Source organism: Hetaerina americana, unplaced genomic scaffold (assembly GCF_022747635.1).
Source record: "Hetaerina americana unplaced genomic scaffold, ioHetAmer1.1.p SCAF_3, whole genome shotgun sequence".
In the NCBI taxonomy this organism is placed as follows: Eukaryota; Metazoa; Arthropoda; class Insecta; order Odonata; family Calopterygidae; genus Hetaerina; species Hetaerina americana.
In genome coordinates this window covers 77,946,223-77,970,664 of record NW_027286874.1, presented here as the reverse complement: position 1 = coordinate 77,970,664, position 24,442 = coordinate 77,946,223, and the positions used below count along the sequence as shown (strand labels likewise).

Genomic DNA, 24,442 nt, shown 5'->3' with positions numbered 1-24,442 from the left:
CTCTCTTGTGACTCTTAAGGGTGTAATGAGGATTGAAGCCGGAAGAAGTTCGTATATGATATTCACTGCATTCATCAAGCTTATCTGTAAGGGTGTCCAAAAAAATCAACATATTTTAGGTATTTAATAATTGAGGAAATGACGCATTTTATATTGAAGCAAATATAATTATGAAGTTTTACTTATGGTTGCAAAAGTGTTTTTTTTCCAGAATAAAATACGCCAAAAAATAGGTAGTCATTATTGAGTAAAATGATCCATATCAATAGATTTTCCGTGGTTGCTGTTTTCACGGTAAACGGCCGAAGCCATTAAAACGTAAAGAGAGGAGAAGTTATTTAGATCTGAGTGTAATCACTGCCCTGCCGCTTGATTGAGAAGTTCATTTTTTTATGAATAAATGTAAGAATATCATCGATGTGCGTGAACATAATTCAATTCAGTTCTTAACTCCCACCGCATGAAGCTCGGTCATAGGGTTCCGAAATATAGGGGCAAAAATCCAATCATTGAAATAATTCAGAAAACCCTAAAAATTTTCAGTGTAGTCAGTAAGTTTCTGGTCAAAGTATACAACTTAAGGTGCATTACATTGTTAGATTGGTATTTCAGACGAGAATAATTATACATTTAGGCTATGCAGAATTACATTGGTAGGTAATTTGAGGTGAACTTTCCTGTATTTGGACTGAGGTTTCATTACTGATGATAGTTGCAAGATTGATTGTTCCACTCCCTTGGGGTCGCGGGATTCATAAATCCCCGTCAACACTGCCGGGCGAGTGGAAAACCTGGCAAAACTTTCTTTGAAGCGCTGTAAAATGGCGCTAATGAAAGGCCACCGAGCACCAGCAGCACCACTTTGGTGTTCCCTCGATCACAATAGAGCCTTCCTTCGTTTGGTCGAGCAAAGCGGCCAGTGTCCTCCTCACTATCCTCCCCCCTCCACACCCACCAACCACTCCCTCTTCCCCACTCGCTCAAACTTCGCTGTATCGTGCACACAGCCGATGATCCCGTGACTAATAATGTCAATTTAAAAGGATATAATAGCCATGGGCGTTCATCAGGCCTCGACTTCATTAAGTTAATCTTTACGGACGCGGAAATAAAAGTGGCCGGTCGGGTCGGTGTCCCCGCGGGCGTTGGGCGCGGGGGTAATCCCGAGAGTAACGACGCGAATTTCGATGATGAGGACGCAGTTTGTTGCCCGAATCCCCAGCTCCCTCCAGTTCTTCCTCCCTCCCATCCCTTCCCGTAATTCCCTTCGTTTTATTTGCCTCCTCGCCCACTCTCCACCTCCACTTCGCTTCCCTCCTTTCTTTCACTATCTCTCTCTCTTTCCTTTCCTCTCTCCCCATCCCACAATAACATTGGCCCCGATGTCCTCCTGCGGAACGGTCTTTGCCCACCGCTCTTCCTTTGAATGAATCCCAAAGGTTCGGAAAACGAAACGAAAGCGGAGAGAAAGGGAGCCGGGGACCCAACGGGGGAGACTGAGAGAAATAAAAGCAATAATTCGCAGCGGCGCACCGACCCGCTGTTTACCGAACCGGAATAGGGACATGAATGGAGCAAGACGGTGGCCCGGGAAAATTAAAATTAAAAGCGAAAAGAAAAACGCACGCCGCTCCCGCCTCTCCTCCGTCGCCATTGTTTCCTCATCCTCTGCTTCCTGAGGGGTTTGATTTCTACCTCCCTCTCTTTCTCCCACACACACCTCCCCACCGCATGCGTCACCCATCCCCTTATATTTACAAGTTAAAAAAGAAAAGGTTTTCCTCGCGGTGGTGACTCTTTTTCGGGAGAAGAGGGAGATTGTGAGTGAGTGAGTGGAGAGACGAAAACAGTTGGAGCGGGCAAATTGGGCGGGGGAGGATGGGGGTGGTGGGGCCAATGGGGGCGAAAGAACAGGGGGACGGGAGGATGTTTTGGGGGGGTGGGGTGGGTTAGACCTCCGGAGAAGTCGCGCATCCCAGAGGAGACCGATTGTGTTCGTCCATTGATGATTCGTAACCAGTTAGTTGGGCCCGTGGTCGGAACGAAGGTTGTGTGTGGAGGGGGAGGGGAGGTGATATCACGGGGAGCCAAGACATTCCAAATATTCGCGACGTCCGCCGAATTGAATCGTGCATGGAAAGCGGGACTTATTATTTTGTCTGGTCCATTTTTACTTTTTCCTTTAGACGGCTTTGGGATTTAATCGGAAGTGGACACTTTGAGATCAGTTGCCAGTTGATGTAAGCAACTTGATGTGAGCTTAAATGGGCATAGGCATTGTATGTCCGAGGATAGCATTTTCAGGCACGATATTAAACAAGCTATCAGCTTTCCCAGGGAGAATATTTTATGCTAAGCACCTTTTAAATAAGTTTTATGCTTACATTTCTGAAAACTTTGGCCAACCGAGCATTGGAAAATTTTTATTTGACATTTTTTTATCGATTTGGAAAAGTACAAATATTGGTGTAAAAATAAAATGAAAAATTACAGATGCACAATTTTTCTACAAATTTGGCGGTTCATATTTTTTTCTGAAACGAATTCTTTAGGAAATATTTTATCTCCCTCACTTTTTATAAAATACCTACTTAACCTTCAAACAGAGTCATTAGTGGGTAGAAGTTTCATAAAAAATGACAACGCCAAAGACTTATGTGGCTGGAGAATGTGCGTAAATCCAGTATTTAAAATTTTTGGATTCATCATGTTCCTATTTTTCAAATCACGTCATGAACTGGTTAATTCACTACACAAAAAATGAAGGAAAGAGTAGTAATGAGAAAAATTACATGGAATACCACATAAATCCTATGTTCTACTCTGGAGAAACAAAAATGGTTGATGGACGAAACGTAATATATCCATAAACAATTCACACATTCACAATAAGAAATTTGATTGCGAGAGCAGGTGATATTATTTCTTCTGGCAAAAAATACTGTTTGCGGATTATTATGCATGTGACGCGGTTGATTTATCAGGCTTGTATTCATTGAAGTAACAGAATACGTTCGTACCAGTTGATATTTAACAATGCTTTATGCTAATTTGTAAATAGGAATTTGATAACTGCAGCAATATAATGTTCTGTCCACATCAATTTTTGTGGTGGATAAACTAATACGTTAGAGTGCTTTGAAAAAATTCAATACCTCCTCAGACTCGGTGGAATTAATCCGAGGGTTAGTTTGAAAAATGACGGTAGAGCTCGTTTTGTACTACGCCATAACGTGAGAAGAAATCAAATATATGACAAATGGGGCCTACGCCTTTGCTTTGACACCTGCTGTTTCCCACGAAGCACCTTTATGAGCCTCTAATCAAACAGATTGTGAGTATAATTGCACGGAAATTTTCAACAGTATCATCTATCTATCAATGTGTATCTATTATCTATCCCGCATAGCTTTTCTTTCTATTGTACCAAACATTTTCTGATAAATTGCTTAGCATCTAATTTTAAGCTATTACCAATTGATGCGCCCACAAATGTCCTTCATGAGAAATAATCATGATTCATAATCATCATCGTGCGAAAAGAGCCTCCCAATTCTAGGCCTTCACTCAGCCACTCTCACATGCATAAGGCATGGTCTAGAGGCAGAATATTTTCTGAGATAATGTCATGCGTTTTATCGCACTGATGACTAGCGTTACTTTTTCATGATCCTTCAGTTTTAAATATCACTGCAGTTCAGCTTAAGGCTTGAAAACTCCAAAAACTCGACCACCTACTAATCTTCCAAGGGTTTTCATTTAAGTATCTACATGAATTATATATATATATACATATATATATATACACATATATATATATATATATATATATATAAACATAGATGTAGATTTTTAAGCCAAAGAAACACACAGTCTCTCTCTCTCCGAGGGAGAGATAGAGGTCCTTTCTTTGTGTTTCTATGGTTTAAAAAACTACATCTGCGTTTTTATGTATTTGTGCGTCGCCGAAGAGCGTTTCATTTCGAAGATATATATATACCTGTATATATATATAACTTATGTGGAAGTCTCACGGATGTGAAAAATAATATATCTGAACTAGCGGACAGATACAAAACACAGAAACACACAAAAAAGAAAAGAAACTCACTAGTTTTCGAATTTTCGGTGGTCCGAACCAGCTTTTTCAAGGAGGATAAGAAAGAAACTCATTAAGAGAATATATACGTATATTCTCTAAGTTCTTCTTCAGGTCAGACTGACCTTCAGGCCAATCTAATCTGATGAAGGCCTAAGAGAAGGTCGAAACCTCATATAATCTTAAATGTGAATGCCTTTTGTGTGTTTTCTATTTATATTATTGTGCTCTGTTGTGCCGTCCAAGTGATACACACATATGTATGTATGTACATACACGTGTGTGTGTGTATATATATATATATATACACACATATATTTATACGCGACCCATTTATATATATATATATATATATATATATATATATATATATATATATATATATATATATAAATGGGTCGCGGTAGTCCAGGAGATAGAGCGTTGGACTGCTGATCGGAGGGGCCCGGGTTCAATTCCCGGGCAAGGCACTCTGGGCACCTGCAGCTCCACCCAAGCTATGTGATTTTTTGGGTACCAGATCTTCCTGGGAAACTGTAACCGGCACAGGGAAATGAACTGGCCCCTTACCCTGTTGTGTGAATTTCACACGCCGTCGGGCTTAGTACTGGGTGAGCTCCACCATCACCTACTACACCGACCTTCGGGTTTATTACTTGTTTATGGTGTATATTCACATGGAAATAGATAAACGAAAAGGGATAGGAATACACATAAAGGGCGAATGCAGGAGAGGTGGGGTAGGTGGAATCGAGCTGATCACAAGCGCAAAAATATTTCCTTGACCGGGACTTGAACACTGGATCTTTTGATTTACCGAGCCGATGCTCGAGCAATGTACATAGTAATGCGTACTTATGCCTGTCAATTTATCTGATGAAATGATGCCTGGTTTTAAACTTGGATGTGGACACGTATTTTTTGGCATGCATGTATGTTATCCGTTACATATTTGAACGCTATTACCTTTCCGACCCATCTCAAAGAGTTTCAAAAGTGCAGCAGCTCCTCCGTTGCCTCATCTTCAGTGGAGCGACGAAGGAGCGCGGAGTCCTTCACGGTATCCCGCTATTAATCTCTCCGCAAAGCTGACTCCTATCTCCTCCTCTCCTCCATTCACCTCCTTCCGAGCTCCCCCTCCACGCGAGTTATGCGCCTCGGAAATGACCACGCGAAACCTTTTGCTCGCCGCACCCCCTTCCTTCCCCGTTTCCCTCTCCCCACGGCCCCCTCTCATCTCCCTCTCTCCGTCACCTCCCCCTGCCACCCTAATCTCCCCCCAGCCCCACTCCCACTGAGCGTGGTTCAGTCCATCCCATCGCCGTCTTAGAGTGGCGGCGTCGAGACGGCGTCTTCCTGTATTCCCCGCTCCCCGCTCCCCCTTACCCCCTTCGCATCCCTCGCGACACCACCCTGGGGCCACTCTCGCCCTGAGATAAAAGACGCCCTCGCTCTACCCCCATCCCCCACCCCCTCAGCCCCCCTCACACACTCTCCCATCACAGGCCTCAATCGAAGACGAGGGTGAATTATCTGGTCCCAAAAGCGTCTCTCTTTTACATCTCTTGCTTTTCGATGCAAGCTCGCAGGGGACGGGGAAAACCAATCAGGGATCTCCGGAGAATTTTTTTTCCATTTCGATCCACTTATTACTCGCTATCTTGGATATATATGCTATTTTAATATATAGCCAGGTAATTAAGGGCAGGTAGAAAATCGCTCAGGTGGCAGAGAAAAGTAAGAAGAAAGAGTTGACAAAGACTCTAGGTAAATATCCACTTCGTGTACCAAGAACTTAGAGTAAAAAGGCATAGGAAAATAGGGGAGGGGAGGTTGCGTTACAGGCTGCGGATAAATTTCCTATCCCTCCAATCTACTCCTTTTTTTGCAACATATAAATTAATTTTACCCAATTAACTCTCATAAACGCTTTCTTTATATCTACGAAATTGACAAATTCATCCCGATTTTACTCGACATTATGCCTTTCTCTTAATGGCATTCATGCTAGGCATCACCGGTTCCTCTCCCCTTATTGAAACCAAACTTATCATCTCCTATGTAGTCATTTCCCTTCTCTCCATGATGATTAAGATCCTCCAAGTACCACTTTTGCTACGTTCGAAATTAATATTCTTTTTTCTGTAGTTCTCACCAATTTGTTTTTTGAATAGGAATTAACACCGGTCTAAAGAACTTTTCCCGCCAAATTCTTCTCTCCTAAGTGCAACGAATTAGTCAGACAAAAAATCTTCCTCCCAAATATTCCTATGGGTTTAAGTAGTTCCGGGGGTTTGTTGTCTACCCCCACGGCCTTGTTTAATATCAATTCCCATAATGCCCAGTCTATCTCGTGATCAATGGTGCCTGGACCTAAGTTATCCCCTCCTACGTTATATTTTCTTTTTTATTAAGAAATCCTGGTCAAATTTCTTTACTATTTAGTCGCTTAATACATTCTTGTTTGAAGGAAGTTTCAGAATTTTTTTAAATTTTTACTTCAATGGAAATGAAATCTATTATTTCCAGCTACTTAAGAAGATAGTAATTAATGATGATTTAGCATCCACTCCATCATAATGTGTCTACTTCATATGTTCACCAGTTATTTTTGTAATTAATCTCTTTTTTAGAGAGATCAGATATGTTAAATTATTAATTTTATTGATAAGTATTTGGATTAAATTTCAATTTCCCATGAAGAGCATATTAATTCTGAAATCAATTTCCCTCCCAAAAGTTGCCTTTATTTTTTTGCTTTGGAAGATATTTTTCAGAAGGTTTTGCAGTGGAAGATATACAATTTTAGAATATGAGGCAATTAAACCAGTATTTGCAAGTAATTTCATTTTAACTTTCATCCCATTCTAAAAAAATAATTTGGCTTATTTAAATACATTTATTTTCAAAATTTTTATAATATAATTATATTTCCTTTTCCTGTACATGCCACTTAAAAATATTCATTGGGGAAGTTTTTTGAAAATAGTTGTATCTCTTCAGTCTTATTCTCGTAGACATGTTATAACTGTAGTCTAATAGGAATCATGTAACTATTTTTTACCAGTGGAAGGAATCGGAAATCAGTGATACATAAGAGAATGTTTTGTGCATTCGATTATTGTTCCTGCGAATTTAAAAAGTCTTCGCGACCATGTCTATACGAGAAAATGACTGCGAAACCATCTTCTGTCTGAACGTTTTTATTGCATTTCTTTTATCGGGCACCAATCCTCAAACTTTTTTCGGTTACCTGGAAGCGTTATAACTGTGAGGCAATTGAACTTCCTGAAAGCAGATGATATCATTTGAAGCAATGATATTTTGTCAATCTTATTAAGGGTATCTCCGAGGATCTTGCCAGTGATTATTTGTTTTTTTGTTTTACAGTCGGCGTTGTTGCCTTAAATCCTTTGTCTTTAATGCCATTCATGTTTTATTCCTTTTAAAGGTTGGAACTTAAATGCGAAAATGTTTCCTCCTCTCAGGGGCATTTCCCTAAGCAAGTCTCCTCTTAATTATGAATTCATTTATGGTAGTGCTCTAATATTCAGGGGGCGATAGCTTTAAAATTAGTCGTAAAACGCATTTTTTTAATATTAAGATAATTTACAGGAAATAATAACGATTTTGGCCTACGCTTTTACCATTTTGCTATCCTAAAAATTCTAAAAATAAAACTTCTAAAATAAAAAGGTTCGAATTTCATGAAATAATGAACAAAGAATCTAGCTACAGAATACAAAGTTGCCAATAAGTGTAACGGTAATCCATCAATTGTAAGGTCTACGAGGTTTGGTGTTGTCAGAATCATAGTATATTCAAAATAGCTTATCCATTCGAAACAGAATTAATTCATAGTAAAGGCGACACCAAAAGAGATAAGAAACGAAATTATTGATAAGATGGCTGCGGTGGCAATGAGAAAGGCTATCATGTTACTTTGCGAAGGGCATTCTTGTAGAAAAGGAAGAAAACCTAATAAAATATAAATTCCTGTTGGAAGAAGGAAATAAAAAATTATAAAATGAAAGAACAAACATAAAGTCAAATGAAAAACTTTCGTCGAGGCAAAGTAAATTATGTTTACAGGCGAAAGATCACTCTTAAAAAAGTGGGAAGATTATTGCTTCCTGGGCATTAGGATTATCATCAATAAACGAAACAAGAGCATATTATTGATCAGAATGTTCAAGTCAAATATTTTTTCACATCATACTAACCTTGGGTTGATAACTGTTGTATTACCGGTGGCAAAAAGCGCTAACCTTCGACATCAGGCAATGCTATATTAAATTATTGGGTGATAATATACGAGTATACTCTACCACTTTGAGACGCGAATTATAACTCCGGCAGAAAAAAAGAATATTAAAAATTGGGCATGTGCTTTAACAGAAGATATAAAAACAAGATGAACCTAAGAGTGAAAGTGGGTAAAAATATTGAAAAGAAGGAAAATACTTCGAAATTTTTAACCTTGTTGGCAAAAAAATGGCGCAAAATATTATCCTGCCGATCCTCATGGAAGGAAACGAGTAAGGGCAGGGAAACGGAAGAAAGTCAATCATAGCACTACCATGAGAAAAAAGGGATACATGAAATATCCAACCGATCGATGAGCTCTGATGTTATTCCATGCTATGGCGATTGAGAGGTAGCACAATAGCTTTCTAGGGCTGCCACAGAACAATTATAAGTTTACTGATAGTGCGTGGTTTTCTCGTTGCCCTCTCATATTATTTAAGCAACACAGGAGGACATGATATGCACTCTAAGAACACTCCTTCTCCTACACGTATTCATAGGTAGGAGAATCCCAGGGAGGAACCAGGAATATGAAAGAAGGAGCAGGAAGGGCTGAAGGGAGGAAGGCTAGGCATATAGTATGTTCAGTCCCGGCCACCCATTAAATATTATCCTGCCGTGCTCTGTTGAAGTGAGGTAGAGCATGCGACGACCATGTGGCTCCCGCCTGCTGAGAGTTGGGGACGGAATAGGCGGTGGGAGGATGAATGGGAGGAAGGGGGAGATAAGATGATCGGCCAGCGCTCTGACTAGGAGGAAAGAAGATATGTTTGTGGAGGGAGGTAAGGATTGAGTAGAAGGGGGATTTGACTAGTGTTTAGTGTTTTTCGGGCGCTCGAACGGGCGCCGATCGCCGCTGGAGCCAGTGATCACTCGTCCGCCCTAGTGGAGGGAACGGGGGCGATAGTATGATGTAAGAGGCAGGCGAAGGATGGGAGAATGAAGGCCTGGCGTTCGCGATGAGCGCGTGGCCACAATGAGACCGGCGTAACCAAGGAGACGTTTTCCAGGAAGTCAGGAGGAGAGGGGGAGGTCCGAAAGGTGGAAGGAAGGAGGGTGGTGAATAGAGGAAGAAACGAAGAAGGTAGAGGAAGTGGAGGAATAGGTGATGGTGGCTTCCAGGGAATCCTCCGGTCGTAGTTGGTTGGGGCATGTGGTCGCGTTGACCCGCCTGGGAGTTTCGGGGCTGTGCGTGCGGCCCACGCGAGCTCCTGTGTGCGTGTGATCCTTACCTCCTCCCCACCTGCCGGGGGTGGATTTATATGAATGTGAACTTGGCTCCTGGACTAGGGGTTGTAGGAGAAGGTGGGGAAGGAGGAGGAAGAGTGAAACGGAGAGAGAGAGGCAGGATAGCGGGGTTTGGCGGGAAACTGGGACACATTTGGGAACAACACTCCGATTCCCCTCGACGGGGCTGTGCACGTGGGTGTTTGTTTGGAAGGTGTAATGTAAGGTTCTTCATCACGGCCGAAAAAAAAACACCAAATTTCTGTGTCTTGAAGGATGGGGGAGATTAAAGGGGGGAAGTTATCGCGTTCGCGCTTAACGTGAGCCACCAATTTAAACTTTGGGATAGCTATCATTTTGTCGGCGTCCGGAATTTTCTTCGCCGCATTTTCTCGTCATCGTCCCGTGCGTGCTTGCAATTTGTATTTGCGTCGATCTGTGTAAGAGGTTTTTATTTGCCGTGTTTTCTTCGTCCGTTCGTGTAATTTTGCCGCACACACGTCTAAGCGTCTGAGCTGGCTTTATGATAGGTTGTCAGAATCTGAAAAGCTAAGAGTTACCACGTTGCTTCCCTCCAAAATTTGCGGAAGACCCCTTCACCCATGAATCAGCTTTGAAATATCCTCTTATTTATATATATATATATATATATATATATATATATATATATATATATATATATATATGAGAGGTAATCACAATAATCAACCCGAACGTCGGTTTAGTAGGTAATGGTAGAGCTGACCCAGTACTAAGCCCGACGGCGTGTGAAAATCACACATCAGGGCAGGGGGGCCAGTTTCCCCAGTTACGATTTCCCTTTATGGTTTATGGTAAGCCTTTCCCCAGTTATGGTTTCGCAGGAAGACCTGGTACCCGAAAAATCACATAGCTTGGGTGGAGCTGTAGGTGCCCAGAGTGCCCAGGAATCGAACCCGGGACCCTCCGGTCAGCAGTCCAACGCTCTACCCCCTGGACTCCCGCGACCCACATATATAATATATATATATATATATATATATATATATATATATATATATATGTATATATTGTATAAACATACATATGTATATGCATATATAATTATTATATTTCAATCATATATTTTCGTATTTTTGAGAAATTTACTTGTTAAACTAAGACAGAATGCATTGAATTTTCACCTGTAATGATAGAGCTTTCTCCTTTATTGCATGTATTTTGTGTGAATGGTTCATACGTATTTCATTAGTTTTGTCATAGCGTAGAGGGCCACCGAAATATTATCAGGTGGCCTCATTTAAGATTCTAGTGTTATATATGGCAAGCTTGATTACGAATTGGCTACAGAATCATTTCTTCATAAAGTGAATTCAAGGCTCAAGTGAAGCGCTTATTTTGTTTGCGGAAAGTTAAGGGATATATTACAAGTTTTTTAGCATCCAAAATCATTTAAAATTGGAGCAGTCTTATGCTGAACATATTCAGATATGAATATATGTACAAAACTTGAATATACAAGTAACTATAAATGAATAACCCGTACTGATATATATGTGCATTAGTCACAGTCCGTGTGGTCGAGGAAGTTGAATTAAGCCATAAAATATCAAAGTGAACTGAAGTGGTAATTCGAGTGATCTCCTGGCCATACGTCTTCTAATAAGGTGTCTGGATTAATAATTAAATATTATACACATACAATCATAACGCATATACATGTATGAAGGCATGTATATGTCTTTCTATTCAACCATTCCTCGCCCTCAACTCGCTTCCGAATTACATATACGGACATTTCATTTAATATTGAACACTATTCAATCAAATAAAGCCCTCTTGCATGGATTATTTATTTATCAGCGTCAAATTCACACGACGGAATAAAAAATACACTATGTGTAACTAATAAAAAAAATATCCTCTCAGGAAATACGTAAAAAATGAGAAATTAACTGCCAGGAAAGGTTCGGGCGGCAGAGTTCAATTAAAGGTTACTCTTTCTAGGAAATTTTAATCAGAATTTATTGCTTTATGTCGGTTGTTTCTCTCACGACGAGAATATCGTTCTAATATGTTGAATTTTGACGTGCGTTTAAGATATAATAATTTTATTTGAATTATTGTGCCGTAAATTGATTGAAATTATTATTCGTAAACTAAGAAAAGAATGTTATTCGGCTTTACACTGGTCAGTTTTAATTAAAAGGGGAGGACTGCATAGCGCGTAATTAGTGACTCCGACGGTCTTAATCCGAGGATTTGGAAGAATAATACTTGCATCGGTTACTATTATCACTATAAAGCAGGAATTATTCTCTTATGTGATGGAGGAAGAAGGCTGTTTAAAGGAAGGAAAACCTTTTTAAAACCAGTTCTAGAGTTGCCCATTTAATGGGTAGGGTATCAATTTCAGTCTCTCCTCATTTTTTTTGTTTTAGCTTTTTTTAGGGTGAATAACAACGGCAGACTCGTAAGATCAATTAAGGCATTTAATTGGTAATTTTAAATTTATGTTGTCATGAATACGGGTTGATGGGTCCTTATGAGAGAATGATTCAGGACTAATTTTCCTGGAAGAAGGACGTCTTCCGTCTAATCTGTCGAGAGTGAGATTCTCCAAGCTCACCATGATTATCTAATTTGATGCCTTCAATTTGTAATTCATTTACTTGGCGTAGAATAACTGCATGACAGCTCTATGTATGAGTGAATTTTACCTGGTAGTTTTCCACACTTATTCAACGAAATACTCTATTGGTATCGACGCTATATTGGTATCGGCGCACGAACACCATAATCAAACATGCTAGCTAAAACTGGGAGAATGAGTAGCTCAGCTTTCAATTCAGCTCAATTTCAATTCAAGTTCAGGGACCCCTACAGATATAATCAATTGTAGACCCTGTCACTTTGTAGACTTGACTCATTACTCTTGAAAATAACTAAGTACTTAGCCTCACTAATTTTTAATATATTAACCTGTTTCGAAGTTTTCAAATCAGAATCTCGAGTGCCGCACGTAATTATTTTGATAATGATGTTCAAGCGTCGAAAACAGTGAAAATTTTCGTTAATTGTTTTAACGAAATTAGCAATTATTTTTCTATCGTCCATATAGTTATCATGCGCCAGCATTGTCCATATCTTTAAATATCTTCTCGAACTAGAGTTATACGATGATGTATACAACTCCTATAGTTTTTTCCCACATTGAATTATTCGATTAATCACCTTAAATCAGCGAATAATTTCATAATTTTGAATTTTGTTTGTTAATGGAAATCTGGAAATTCTGGAATTTGTATCTGGAAATTATTTTTTTTAAATTTCCTCATTCTAAAATTTGAGTCATTTTCTCGCCAATTCTCTTCGATGGATCCCGTAGTCCTATGATTTCACGTGTTATTTTTCCTTCGCATATTCTTTGAACTCGCCCAGTCTAGAAGTTGACCATTTTACCCATTTACAGGGTACTATGATAAATGTCCAAATAGAACTTTGCAACTTCGCATATAAAATAAACTTTGATGTGATCCAGGTAACACTGTGGTGCAGTAACATCAAATTTTACTCTGACATTATTCATCATGGAACAATTCCACAAAGTTTAGCCTGAAACGATTAATTACCCATTACTTTAGGTCTTTTCCTCAAATAATTCCCACCACGGTGGGTTTCTGATAAAAGAGTGCCGTGAAGAACGTAGTAGAATGAAGACCAATAGTGTTCGTAAGTGAATACAAGTGGAACACAAGTGGAACATAAATTATAAAATAGTTCATTGAAGGAAGCAGTGAAAGGTTAGTCCTCATAAATTTTCTTCCAACGAAGATAAGGGATTCAGGTGTACAGTCAATGATTCTCCTTCAAATTCTTCAGCAAAGTCTTCATGATAAGACAGAATGTTTTTGATGTTTCACTTTCTCAGAAATTTCCTTTTACAAGTCTTGGTGAAATTTTGTATGCTTAGTCTCTAGTTGGCTCGCCTTTTATCGTATTCCTATTATTCCTAGTTATCTCTTGGATATCCCTTCATGAGCAGTCATGAGCCTTCATTCCCAATTTAGATTTCTCTAGAAACACACTGAGCCAATTAATTTTGTTGTAACCGTATTCATTCTTTAAATTAACTCGAGTTACATCATTTCAAGATTCACTAAATGAATGTGAATACGAATATTTAATTTGGATTTTATATCCTCATTAACCAGCTTGGTTCTAATCGATTATCAATTCAATTTGATTGCCCGTAGAGTGAAATTACTGTCATAGTTGCTATTTGAACTCCGAATTTATGATTATGCAAATCATCAAGAGCATATATGAGGTGCTAATATAAAATTATATCTATATAATACAAGATGCATAAACAAGCATTTCCGTTTCACCATAATTTGCATTTATTCCTACACAAAAAGTACAAAATAATTAGAGAGCCCGGTATGTAAATCTCGCAGAGGGAAATAGATGCTCATCTATCGTATTAGTAATGGTAGAAAAAGAAATTACCAAATCGAAGCCTCTATTAATTGACATAATATCTCATTGCCTAAACATGAGCCATTGACGCACAAGGTGGGATAATTCCACATGAATTACTTCGTCTATTTTCCTCTTCCTGCGGACGCTAATCTGGTATCAGAGCTCGTAGGTATCTTATAAAAAAATTGCTGAAAAACAATTCGATCATTTGAAACAACAATAGGCATACGCTAATTAAGGGTTTCATTGCGGCGCGAATTTGCTCTAAGTTTCTATGGTGGTTTGATAACAGGGTAGCAGAAACGATGTGTTCAATAAGATAAAATTCGATTGCATATTTCACTTTTATTAAAAATACAGAGTAATCTATTAAATAGTTAATTTAAATTTCCCTGATATATTTTTTCGACGGTTACCCCCATAAAGATATTTATCAGTTATTTTATTTCTAAGACCTACTACTTTGATTGCAGACAATTTCCTTTTACCAGACGCAAAACCGATATCCTCTTGGACAAGCCAAAACTGACAGTATTGACGTAAATGACGTTGTTTGTAGGTAGAATATGGGAAATAATATTCAAAATTTATTGCTCGATTCATATGTAAATTCGAAATTTCCATATTATGCTCAAAAGCGGACTGTTTCGTATATTCTCTAAATAATAATTGAGAGCATATTGGTAATAATAAAGTACGGTTGAATTGAGGACTTATGAGACTAATGAGGACTAATGATTACTTTTCTAAAATATAAATATACTGTCTATCTACAAATATAATTTTTATTATCTATATATGTTCATATCATAAATTTTGTAAAATGTTTCGCAAATATTGTATCGGTGATACATGTTTATAGTCCATACTTTATTTGTAGGTGCATTTACACAATGCAGCATTATTGATAAGAGTAAGCATGTAATAGCTTGTGTTCAGTGCCTCTTTACGGAATGGAATGCATATTTTCTGCCAAATCTATTAATCAAACGGCGCAAAAATCTCAATCATTCAAGTATCTCTAAGGAATCGAAACGGACATTCTATGGCATATAAATAATGCCGATGCATTCACACATCTCCTTGTGTACCTGTTGGAAACCCAATTCATAAAAGAGCGAAAATATGTCAACGGTATAGAATAAACTTGAGTATCCGAAGAAGTTCCGGGCTTCATCCCTTGAGGGTCGTTCCAGTCAAAACTGAGAAAACAATTGGGATTGGGGTTGGCACGCGTGCGGAAGGAAGGCTACCCCGCCCGCACCTTCCCTAGCGTTCTCCCGTCAGCACGATGTCTCTCGAGGCGATCGAGGAGTGAGGGAGGGAAGGTGGGGAAAGGTGGTGCTCAATAGGAAACAATTAAGAGGCCCAAGAAGGTGGCACGGCATTGAGTGAGGCGGTTGGGATAGACGGTGGGGCGGAGAAGGGGGAGCGGCCGAAGTTGCGACGGAGAAAGTTGTGTGCGTGTCGGAGGGAAAGAAGCGAGGTGCATGCGTATTTGGCTGAGGACTCCCTGCACCGCCTCACTCATCCCTCAACCCTCTTGCACTTTTCTTTCCGCGATCTTCTTCCGCCTCTCCCTACGCGTGGTGCATTCCGCACTCCTCCCTTCCACACACTCCTACCCAACCGCCACCCCTCCCATCAAAACTCTCCCTTTCCAGCCGCCCCGGCGGAGTGTAGGTAGTCGTGAGTGGAGGGGGGGTGGTTGAGGGAGAAGGGGGAGGGGGATAAAGCAGAGGCCGAAGGGGGCGGAGTTTTCGCGCGTTGCCATGGAAACCAGATGCAAGGGAGAGTTGTATCAGTGTGTGCGTGCGTACGTGCGTGCACGGGGACCGCGTGGGTTTTCCCTCGTTTTTCGGCGGATGGAGAGGGGTGGGGGACAAGCGCACTCCCATGGCTGCTGCCGTTGCCCTCCTGAAAATACCAAGAAGAATCCCCTCCCCACTTCACCCCATCCCACCCTTCCATCCGGATGCTACAGCTCCTCACACCCCTTCCTCTCCCTCAAATATCCCCCCTTCCTCATATTCGCCCCTCGCCCTCCCCAGTGCAACGCGCCACCCCCACCCGGGAGCCCTGCACCACCACCACCAGATCCCCCTCGCCGCCACTACCACCGCACTCTCGCCGTACCCTCCCGCATCCACCACCCCCGTCCGCGCTCTCATTGGCCGACGTGCGGGCCGGCTTCCGCGGAGACCCCACCCCCATCTCCCTCTCTACTCTCCCCCTGCAGCGCCACCCCGCAATGGATTCCCCCCTTACTCTGCCCCCAGACTCGACTTCGGCCTCCCACTACCCGCCTCTCTCCATCCCTCCCCCGACGCGGAGAGTGGAGAGAGAGCAACAGTTTATAGTTCACGTCGGAAATTACGCTTTTAAGAGGGGCCCTGGGTTGGGGGAGGAGTGTGGGGCATGGTGTCGAGGGGGTTGAAGGGAGGTATGAGGAGAAGAGAGGGGCGAGGGACGTAATACTTTCGAGCGGGGTGAGGGAGGGGGATATATATATATATATATATATATATATATATATATATATATATATATATATATATATATATATATATATATATATATATATATATATATATATATATATATATATATATATATATATATATATATATATATATATATATATATATATATATTCAAACTCAAAAATCCGCCTCATGGCGAAAAAATATTCATTCTCATGGAAATAGGTTTTAGGAAAAGGGATAGGCACAAATAACATGAAGGACGAACAAAGGACAAAGGAGAGGTGGAATAGGCGGAATCGAGCAGATCACAAGTGTACAAATATTTCCTTGCCCGAGTCGTCTCTTATATGTCTACCTATCCCTTTTCCTTATATCTATTTCCATGTTTAAAAAAATTATGTATATATATATATACTATATATATATATATATATATATATATATATATATATATATATATATATATATATATATATATATATATATATTATATGTATTTAATTTCAAAGGACGGAGGGAAGGTTTTGGAGTCGAGAAGAGGGAACTGGAGGAGAGTGAGAAGAGTTTTGGCATATATTTTTATATTCTCGTCGGGGCAAGGGGAGAGGAGAGGGTTTTGGACGGCGGCACACGCGGGGGCAAATAGAAAAGGCGGTGTGATTCGGACAAGTAATGAGCCGAACTCACACCCATACCCCCCTTACTTCCCTGGGCGTCCCGCGGACTACCGACCTTGCCCCATCCTGCCCACCCTTCAACCTCCCGTCCACGCTCCCTTCCACACCTTAAACAGCCCTTTAAACTCCCACCCCCTCTTTCTGTCTTTTTCTTCCTTCCTCCCCCAGTCCTCCCGCGCGACACCCACAAGTGCCGCCGCCACCTCCAGCCACCCTTGCCTCATCTGTCCGGACCCTGCCCGACGCACGCCGAAACCCTTTTGTACCCTCTCTTCCTCCTCTCTCTCCCTCCCCCCTCCAAATTTGCCCTTTCCCTCTCCGTGAGAACGGGGCGGAGTTTCGCGGTGCAATACGCGAGAGGCGATGTAATAAAACGAAAGAGGGGGGGGGAATGAATAGCGTTTCCCCACGAGCTGGGTGGGATTCTGTTAGGGCGTGGGTGGGAGGTGAGGGGGGCAGGAGACGGGTGGAGGTGAGCGTGTGGAGGTGGGGAATGAAAAAGGTAAGCATAGAGGAATGCTCGCGGACGACATCGGGAGGCAATGCGTGTTATGGCACAGGTCGAATGATGATCGAGATTCGGGCATCGGGGAGTGTTCGCCTATGGGGATGGGGGAGGATGAGAGGGATTCTTTTCGCCACACCCCCTTCGGTTTCGTCCTCGCGACCCATCCGTCCGAATTCCCGCCACCTCCCCTCTTTACTCACGTGACTTCCTCCCCCCTCCGACCGACGCCCGTTCCGGCGCCACGTTCGTCAAACCACCGCGCCGGCCGGTGCCAGTCGCCCTTTAGGACTGCTCATCCACCTCCTCCCCACTCGCACACACCCCCCCGCCCCAACACTCTTGCAGCAATCGACATAAACGTTCATAACTGACAATAGTTTTGGCAGTTTTATAAAAAAAAAGATTTCAGTGGGTTTTCACGCAAACCGTCGTTTCAGTTGTGGCAGTTGAACGACAGTATTTGGACAAACTAAAAAGAAAACGTTTTCTCAGCATTAATAATGTTTTTTTAGGGATATCATTTAATCGGTAGTCTATTTTTTAAAAATTAGACAAATAAGGAAAAATAAATAGATGGAAAATTAACAAAAAAATGACCTTTATATTGTTGACGTATTTTAGTATTTATTCCTCGGTCTATTTAAAAATAGATTGCTCGACTTTGATTCAAGCGTGGTAAATTGGTATGCGGTCATAACTGCATGGAAAAATTATTATTCCTATCAATAAGTGCTCAATTCGACTTTAGGATCGTCATATATTTTTTTTTGTTTCAACAATCAGGCATTTCTCTCCAATAGTATCGGATATGCAATCGGCTTGGGAAAAATGTAAAACATTTTTTATATTTCACCACTTTCGCGCAATGTTTATTCCTACAAATTATTTTTACAAACGCGAAGAGATAAAACTATTCGAGGAATAAAATTCGATAACTATCGAAATATAAGTCTAGTCGACGGCCCTACACGGTTGATTCGTTGGGCGACGTTATTCCTCCCTCCCCGATGAGCTTCCAAATACTCCCGCCACCGCAAGGCTCCTACCCGGTCAAATCCGTCTCGAAACCGCCACAGGGAACCCTTGAAATAAAATTTCAGAAACCGAACGAATAATAAGAATAATGATGCAACGAAAAAAATTGGGGGTGTGCGAAGGGGGAAGGGGGGCTGAAATCCTCTTGGCCAGTCGGCAGCGCTGTCAATGCTGCCGCTGGTTTGAGTGCGTCATTCCCCAAGACCCCGCACCACATCCTTAGCTCTATCCCTTCGCCTTCCCTCCACTCATTCACGCTGCCCACTCCCCTCCTCGCCGCAGAAGCAATTTTGCTAAAATATAATACAAACTAGAAAAGGAAAAAGTTATATAAATATATATATATATACATACATATATATATATATATATATATATATATATATATATATATATATATATATACACACACACACAAATACACATACACACACATACACACACACATACATACATACATATATATATATATTGTGTGTGTGTGTACATACTGTGCTATATACATACTATATGTATGTATATATACATACTTAAAGAAAGCTTCGGAGAAGGCTGAAATCTCAAACAATCTACCTGTGTAGATTGTGTGAGATGTGATTCCTTTTGAGTGTTATCTATTTTATTTGTGTTCTATTTTGCCGTATGTATTTACTCGTATATATATATTATTAAGTAATCTACCGGTTAAGGTATGTTTTGATGGGAACGACTACCAAATAAATATTTGTGACTTCTAGCAAAACACATTCCAGAAACTTACTCTACATGACGTCCTTCTTCATCCCTGTGTACTTCCTTCCTCCCTTCATCCCGTCCCACATCCCTATCCTCTTCCTGCCCTTTCCTCGTTTTCCTAACACTCTCCCCTCTATCACAGTCTTAAATATTCCACTGCCGATCAATACGCCCTTCATTCATTTTTCCTGCCTTCATAGGATTTCTTCCAACAAACCCCTCTCTTCGCCCGCCCTACCTAGTACTTCCTCGTTTGTTTTCCTATCGGTCCATTTCACCTTCTTCATTCTTCTCCAAACCCACATTTCAAAAGCCTCCGATCTAAGACCTGCTTCAATGACCACAATTCCGCGCCGTACAAAGCTACGCTCCATATCAAAGTTTTTAAGAATGTTTTCTTAATACCCTTACTCGACGTCCCTCTCATCAACTCCCTGCTCCATGTGAAAGCCTCTTTGCCTAGCGCAACTTCTTCTTCTCCTTACGTCCCTGCTTACTTTGACCGTGTTGGTCCAAAACACTTCCGAGATACGTAAACTGCTCTACCTGCTCTAGTTTTTGCCCTCCTAATTTTTTTCTTTAGCTTAGCCTTTTTCTTTCTAGAACATCGCATAACCTTTGTTTTATTAATATTGATTCTCATCCCATACCTGTCGCACTGAATTTCCAATTCACTCAGCAATGCTTGCAACCCCTTGGCTGACTGACAAACTAAAACTTGGTCATCAGCAAACCTAACTGATTTTACGAGTTCTTGTATATATACTCATATACAATCACATGCACATGTATAAATACATATATGTATGCATATATATGTATATATATATATATATATATATATATATATATATATATATATATATATATATATATATATATATATATATATATGTACATATATACACACACACAAAGACACAAATGATTGGATGCCAGATATAGACAAGTCGTTCCTGCTTTTTTTATTTGTTGTTCCTCCGCATGGTTTTCATACTCATCGCTCGCCCATCCGTTCGATTTCTTTTATTTCTCAACCTCCGCCTCCTCCAAATTCACCTCCCTGTCCCTCGACTCTCCACTTTTCCACTCCCACCCCCGCCCACATCCATCCGCAAAATATCCAAGGAAAAAAGTCCACGAGAAATATGAGTGCTCGGCGATTCTTTTTTGCGTCTTGTTTCCGAATAGTTGGCGAGCCGTCAGTGGTGACCACCACCGCACCATCTCCCGCCACCGGCACCACCGCCTCCTCCCCTTTTCCCGCCGCAACCTCCCCCTCCGACAACTCTGGCGACCCTCCCGGAGTTGTTGGTCCGGAGACGAGTTCCTCTCTCCCGCGGATGTATTGTCTCTCAAATGCTCCCTAACTCACACTCGCTCCCTCACTTGCCGTCTATATGTCTCCCTGCTCACCTCAACCCCCCTTACCTTCTCTCTCTCTCTCTCTCCCTCTCCCACTCTCACGCGCCTTGAGTGTGGATTACAGTCGCGAAAAGAGGATTTGCGCTTTCATTTTTATTGGCATATGCGTGTGTGCGTGTGAGTGTGTGTTTTTCCCTCCCACCGTTTTTTTTATATTATCATTATATCGGATTCGGGGAGATGCCGGCGGAAGTGGAGGGATGGTGGGTGGGCGCGAAGAGAGGCGGCGGTGTCGGGGGCTGGGGGATGGCGCGAGGAGAAGGACGGGGGCGCGAGGAGGTGAGTCGTCCGGGTGGGTGGGGGTGTGCTCGCGCGACGGAAGGGTGTGGAAGGTTCGATGTGAGGGGGAGTGGTGGAGAGATTCCGATGGCGGGGAGTTGAAGGGGGTGAGGTGTGTGGAAGGAGGGAACGAATGGTTGGAGAGGTATTTATTATTATTTCCACTCATTTTTTTTACGCCCGGAGAAGGGATATCATAAATTGATGAGTGAGTGCCGAACACTGTGACATTCTGTTTTTTAGAAGTATAACGCGGTGTGAGGGTTCGGGTCGGAAGGTTTGGGGGCTGTGGGTTTGTCGGAGGATGCTTTGGGATGAGAGAGGAAAGCTTGGTTGGTTGTCGAGACAAGGCGAGACCTAAGTAAAAGGGGGGGCGGGGGGCGGTGAGGATAGGTGGACGAGGAGGAGGCAAAGGTGCGAAGAACAGGGATGGATGGAGGAGACATGGGATGTGCTCGGGAGTGTACATGTCAGGAATATTTGGAGTGGCATCCCAATACGTGATGGTTTTGGACGTCGAAGGTTTTTCAAAGGAGAACGAATTTGCTTTCACGTGTTTACATGTATTATAAGTCCACCTATAATAATTCAATGCAAATATTAGATGCAGATAGCGGTAGAGTTTTCCTCTGCAGTCAACTCTGGCTCTCTCCGGTATACAGGCCTGCAGATAGGACTTCCTCCACACAACCTTTCATCTTACTTCCCTTCCATCATGCTTTTAACAAATTAAACGTCCTTTGTCTCTTTGGGTGTGCAAAAACTATTTTTTACTTCCCCACCGTCCCCAAATGTGTGTGCATATTAGAATAGAGCGAAATGATAGTGTATGGATGATTCACAAAGTAAAAGTTACCTTTTATGTATATATTACTATTATTATTACTTATCCAACAATAGTTTAACTTCACTGATATTTGCCGTCGTTTTTTTTCAATTTGATTTTTCTTCGGATCAGTGCGTTACTCTTTGTTAGTGGAAAGTAGAACCAGATTTTATAAATTAAATTTAACGAATTTTATATGTGTTTGTTAGGACAGGGCAAGTATCAGGAAGACAAAAACATATCAAGAAACACAAATTCAAGAGCGAGGAGTCACTCCTCAACCGTCTTGAAAATGGCTTACAAGCTCGATAATATTCATTTTAGTTTCCAGCTGTTTTCTTTCATGTTCCTGGTACATGGTCTATTCTTCAGCTATCTCATATATATGTAAATGTATATATATATATATATATATATATACACACACACTCTGGTTCAACACATAGCATAGAAACACAATAAAGGACACTCACGTATGTTTGACGTTTCATTGGGGAGGCCGTCATCTTAGCGTGGGTGTATGATTATATATATATGTAAATAAAAAATATATATGTATACACATTTGTATAAAAATATAGCATAGATAGCACCTTTATGGTGTTCACTTATTCTTGTTATACACCTGCAATCAACAATAGTTAGAAAAAGGATTAACACAAACGAAAAAATGTTTCGGTGGTCCCGGCCACCTACACCAAGGCATAGGAAGTCACTGACGGGAAAGTAAGATAGCTAAGGGTTACTGGGAGGTGGATGATTAAATAGATAACTAATGAAGTAATAAAAAATTAATATAAATAAATCGACCACGGAAATATAGAAATGAGTTGAGTTTACGTTTATATGTATTCTTTAATTTATTAAACAAAACGGCACCCCACGTTTGTGTGTACGTTATACTGCACTCATATCTGTCTGTCTAGGGTATGTACTACTTTGTCATGTTTTATGCCGTCAGTTTTTGCGATGGAGTGGAGGCGGGGCAGGTCATGGAGGGCGGGGTATGTGGGGGGGGGGATGAACGGGAACCCCATCTCTCGTTGGGTAGTAAAGAATTTGACGTTTTACTACCACTCGCAATCCCTTCAATATTTCGATTTTTTTTTATTCCGAAAGAATGAGTGTACGGGTGTTTGACTGTTTTCCCTTCTGTGTACGGGGTAGTCAGTCCTCGAAAAATTTACAAGTGTTATGCAAATATTTTTCGCAGATGTACATCGTGGCGTAATGGAAGTCTCCGGGATAGTGCATCGGAGTGCACTCGTGTGCAGAGGGAAATGAATTACTTCAACCGATGAAAAAATAGATCAAGTGCGTCACTCGTTTTCTTCTTTTCGTGTATTAATTTGTAAATGTAACGTTTTCATTGGTATTAATATAATTAAATGTTGTTTTATAATATTGAAAATATTTGAGTCATGGAGGGTTTGCTGAAGCATTATGTTAATGAAATTAGACAAGATAAAATTCGATCGTAATGTTAATTTCTTTATGTACCGATTTCAATCATTTACCAATATCTATCAATGATTCGATGATTATGAGTATAAAGACTTTTGAATTGCATGAAATAATTGATATTGATATTTCCTTTCATTAGACACTCATCAACTTGTTATTAATTCGAATACCTGGGTGTTATATATATATATATATATATATATATATATATATATATATATATATATATATATATACTCATATATACAGAAACAGATATAAGGAAAAGGGATAGGAACACATATAAAGGACGAACACAATAGAGGTGGGGAAGGCGGAATCGAACGGATCACAAGAGTAAAAATATTTCCTCAACCGGGACTCGAACACCGGATCTTTCCACTTGCCGGGCGGATGCTCTTAACCACTTGAGCTATCGAGGATAGTCAATTTACCCTGAGATCCGTGGGTCTAATATGTCGCCAAGCGCCCCGGTTCTTTCAGCCAAGAGATGGCGTCAGGGGGCAAACGGCGAATAATTTATTCGCCGTTTGGCGGGATTTCGTGTTTGAATGTGTATTTGGCCAATGTGGCTCATCTCTTTCTTCTGGCTATGCGTGCCACGAAACGCACTGTTCCTTTCCTGTATGATGTTGTATGAATTCTAACCCACTGTCCTTTCCTTTCCTTGTGTATTGTCTATTTCTCCTTTGGTGGGTGAAACAGCCCCCTGACGCCATCTCTTGGCTGAAAGAACCGGGGCGCTTGGCGACATATTAGACCCACGGATCTCAGGGTAAATTGACTATCCTCGATAGCTCAAGTGGTTAAGAGCATCCGCCCGGCAAGTGGAAAGATCCGGTGTTCGAGTCCCGGTTGAGGAAATATTTTTACTCTTGTGATCCGTTCGATTCCGCCTTCCCCACCTCT

The 24,442-nt window shown here is 41.0% G+C and overlaps 1 long non-coding RNA gene across 1 annotated transcript in view; it reads right to left on the bottom strand.

Moving 5' to 3' along the window:
• Positions 1-24,442, bottom strand: part of LOC139691053 (uncharacterized) — a 53,925-nt gene that overhangs the window by 5,672 nt on the left and 23,811 nt on the right. The window lies entirely within an intron of this gene.